This window comes from Aureococcus anophagefferens, assembly GCF_000186865.1.
Source record: "Aureococcus anophagefferens unplaced genomic scaffold AURANscaffold_20, whole genome shotgun sequence".
Taxonomy (NCBI): domain Eukaryota; class Pelagophyceae; order Pelagomonadales; family Pelagomonadaceae; genus Aureococcus; species Aureococcus anophagefferens.
Window position 1 is genome coordinate 387,704 of NW_008705580.1, and position 4,779 is coordinate 392,482.

Here is a 4,779-nt window from a genome sequence, read left to right on the forward strand (position 1 = left end):
ATAATTTAAACTGCTGATTCATTATGGGCAACGTGCCTTTGTTTGCCTGTGAGTCACGATCCAGAAGCTCAAGCTTGATCAACTGACCAAACCTAAGAAAAAGTACTATCGTGCGGACAGATAGAGCTGGCATACTTGAGCATTTGTAGGTCATCACATTTACTCCTTAGTTGAGCAATTTGAGCTTCCCGTGCTACTTTGGCACGTTCAAGCCGGCTTTTCACTCTATGCAGCTCCTTGAAGTTTGCACGTTCTGCTCTATTCTCAGCTTCTAGAGTGCCGATGCGATGGTAGATGGCTTCGAGCCTATGCCTCGAAAATAGGACCGCATTTGTGATATCGGCGTCTGGAGGAAGCTCAATTTGTGCGTTTTGGTCGTAGTCGTGCCTCATTAATATTTTCAGGCTTGGCAGCTCATCACCATATGTCTGGTTGTTGTTGAATATATGAACTTGGTTTAGATGTAGGGAACATATTGTGTGCAACCTGTCATTGGACAAATCTATGCACAAATATTTACACACAAGATTATCGACACTCGACGTCACTGGTTCAGGTGCTGCTGTTTTTCTGTCTGAAAACTTTGAATCTCTTTTGCAAATGAATTAAGGTCGCGCTCTATTTGCTTTTTCCGTTGGTTGTGGCGGTCGAGGGTTCGCTTCAAGTCATCAATAACACGCTGGAAATCTGTAAGCACCTCTTCTTGATCTAGCCGCTTGTCACGTAGTTCGATTACATGCTCATAAAGAGTTGCATCGCAGCCGGGGGGACAACTGTCGTCCACATCATCGTCCTCGTCAAAATCATCGTCAAGGTCATCATCCTCTTCCTCGTTGTCAGCTTCTGTGCCACCATCATCCTCTTGATTAATTTTCTTTTGACGTTTTATCTTCCGCCGAAAGGCCTTGAGTAGAGGAGCTTGGAAGGGGTGATTATCCTGAACCATTGCTTTAAATTCGGTGTTCAATGCTGTCTCTTTTTCTTCCCAAGCTTCCAGCTCTGTTTTTTTGGTGACAAGCCTTGAGGAGCAATCGAAAATTTCAGAGTCGATTTCTCGGTTTTCTTGTTGTGACTTGTCGAGCTTGATCTTCAGTGTGCTGTCTTTCACTTCAAACGTCTGAAGAAGGGCATGCTCCTAGCAGGTTGGCAGTCAGTACATGCGTGAGGGGGGGGGGGGGGGGCAAGTGACCTGAAATAGAAGCAAGAGTCTCAGCTCTGCTGCTTTTAGATCCGAGTTGAGAGGAATGTGCTCTTTTCGCAATTCACACAGGGCTCTATCAAAGGCATCAACGTGCTCTTTCATCTTCGAGGACACGAGGGTTGCCTCATGGTGTAATCGCACGACTAGACACCACTTTATATCTTTCTCTAATTTTGATGTCTTGCCAACCAGCATCGCAATTGAGAGCATACGCAACAAAGGTAATTCACCCAGTGTTCCAGGCAGCAGCTGTGGCTCTATTTGCCCCTCCACTGCGCGCGCATCCTCCTCTGTATGTTGATGAATCCCCTCCGCAGCAGATGCCGCCCGAGCAATGTCTGGCCACTCACCAAGATCAGGAATTCGGTTGCACTTGATATCATTCTGCATGAATAGAGGGTCATTGAACTTTAATTCGCCAGATGAACGCTTCTCGGGAAAGTAGGTATCAAGTAGTTTTATCATGGAAGCTTCCAGGCTTTGATGGTGTTGATTAGATTCTATTATGGATTGAAAGACCAACTTTTTCACATCGCGCAGCGCCAAGAAACGTTTGTTGTAGCGCACCTTAATGGAGTTAATATTTTCTTGCAACATCATCATCTGCTGTCTCTTTTTCAATGCGTTGACTTGCTGATCTTGTGGAACTTCGTAGTCTGCTGTAGATTTCAACTTGTAGTCACCCAAGCGAGCTTTAGATCGTTCAATAGCACTAAGATCTCGTGGATCATCTCTATCCTCGGCTGGTTTCTTCTGTAAAAGGGCCGCAAGTTTCGCTTTGCGCTGAGCTCTCATCATTTTGCGCCACTCTAAGGTCGATTGCCTATCCCCGGAGTCAACTGGCTTCGATGCGGCCTCCATCACCGACTCGGTTGACATGGCACTTGCTAACGCGTGATCGTGAGTCACGCTGACTTCCTCCGAATTAGTCCGTAAATGCATGCTTGAATGCTCTTCTCCACGCATGCTTGCGTGAACCTGATTGAGTAGCTGCTTAAGTGCACCTGTCAGCTGGGCAGTTTTAAAGGAGCCTACTCGGTGAGATGAAAGCAGAGCACGCATTGACTGACCCTCCATAACGAAATTGCTTTGCTTCTCGAGATCGCTCAAAAAATAGTCCTTCAGCTTTTTTAGCTGAACTTTTGACTTCTCGCTCGAGTATAAATGCTCACGGCGTAGTTCTTCAACCAAAAATTCTCCCTGGTCCTCTAGGGTCTGCACGTAGGCTGGATCAACAATGAGTTCATGAGAGTCAAGCTGCTGTTCTACAGGAAGCACACTGTTCTCGCGTTCAAGCTCTTCAAAATCACGACGCATCTGTAGAACAATTTGGCGCACAACTTCTTTCTTTCTTTCTGCTGCTGCCCGGCACGCATCTTCATCAGATTTGAGTCGTTCATCTTCGAGTGAATACGCATCGCTTAGCACATCTTCGGCGGGAGTTACCGCGTTTTCTTTAGCTACATCGTGCACATCACCTGGTGCATCCGAGGAAACTGATGGATAGCGTTTGTCATCAGAGTTGAACTCGAGTCCCTCCGGTGTTGTAACATTTATTGTTTTTGTAAGAAGGGGCGTCATCTGTGATGTCTCAGGATCAGGAACAACAACATTTTCAAGGTTTTTTAGGATCACTCGATTCACGACAAGCAAACCATCGTTTCCAACAGACAAAAGCAAGTTGCCGTCGTGAGATAAGCACGCTTCATTGACCCCGACACTACCATCGTGCGCTTGAATGCGAAGAAAATTCTCGTCAAAGTTGGCAAAGTTGCGCAGTGTCACCGCACCATCATCATGTGCCGTAACGAGACACTCAAATTGGTGAAAATAAGCAAGGAAGGTGACCGTTGGTTGCTTGCAGCCAGGGTGAGCACCCACGGATACGTAACGTGGTCGTTGTACCGTCTGCCAGTCAACCTCAAAGACGTAACCCGCATTGGGTGAAGTAAAAGTGGCAAGAAGTCGATGATTAATTTTTGGGTAGATAGCACAGGAAACTCGGCCGAACTCTTTCGCTATTTTCTTAGTATCTGGGTCTACTTCATCTGAAGTCTGGTCCGTGTTTGCAGCCGGTTGGTCTATATTACGTTTCTCGAGAGGAAGGTTCAAGAAAAACGAACTTGCAGCTTCGGGTTCAGGTACCCCGCGGAATTCAAGCTCGTACAAGGTACCATCCCAGCATGTTATCAATAGGGCCTCATTGTCATCACGCCAACAAAGCGACCGAATAGGGCCACCTATTCTACTAAACCCTATGGGTGTGTAGGGTACAGGTGAATGCCCCAAATCAAACTCAACACATCTCATGAAGAAGACGAGTCCGTCATGTCCGCCCGTTGCAAGAACCTTACCATCGGAGGAAACAGCAGAAGCATTTACTGGCCCATTGTGTGGCTTAAATGATTGTATTCGAAGCCAAGCTGTCTCTGCACGGTAAAGGGCACGTACAACGCCGTCAGTGAAACCAACAATTATTGTGCGTGCTTGTGGATCTAGCGTCAGAGGCGCCCAAGTCAAACAAGTAGCCGCATTTGTGTAGCTCGAGACGAAGAGTTGTTTCCTTGCTATGTAGTCCCAGCAGCGCACTGTGCCATCTGTACCACTCGTCGCCACAAAGTGATCATGGGGAGAGCATGCCAGTCCTCTTATTGGCCCGGCATGAAACCTGTTATATGCACTATGTCAGCAAAAATCTCCAACACGAGGTACGACGCTGAGCTGTGCGTGGTAACACGTTCGAACAGTATTTCTGCATCATCCAAGATACACGAAGGGGGGATTGTTGGTTCGAGATATTTCGTCGAGATCTGTATCAATGCACCATGTAAATCACAAATGAGGTTTTTGGCTCCGCCTGCTGAACTGCCTAGGAGCATAGCGTGTGCGCAAGAGACACCACAAGATGATGTCAATCTAAGCTCGTGGGCAGGCTCTAGATACACGTCCAGTGAAGAATCAGCGTCTGCCTCTGCATCCATCATCACTCTCATGTCCCAACAACGCACCCACCCATCTAAACCTGCTGTAACAATCAATTGTAGCCCCCCCCAAAGAGTCAAGAAGGTCACCTGTGATTGGGGTTGTTCGATTGGGTGCTGGGGTGGATTTACTGACCTCTCCATCATGACAAGCGTGGTCTTTACTTCGCATCACTCGAAACTTGATAAAATTACCTTCCCACATTAAGAGGGCTCCTGCATCTGTAGAAGAAACGACCTTACCATCAGGCAGCTCCGCAAATGTTTTAATATCAGAAAGCTCCACCTATTTGACTTATTCATCAGTATTCAAAACTGGGTTACAGGATTGCCACCTTGCCAAATTTACCGATATCCCCTTGAAGTTTAAGGCCTGTAAAGGTGTTTGCCATTTTCCAGAAGCGGATATGACCGGTGCCCGACGTCGTTAGTCGTCCATCATCATGCGGAGAAAATTGAACACCAAGTATATCCTGGCCAAACGCCTGCGGCGTCCAGCAGCATGGGAGACAGATTGCTAGCACGGTGAGAACTTACCTTACTATGTAACAGCATTCGTTCATTTGTCCAGTCCCAAATGGTGAGCATGAAATCGGA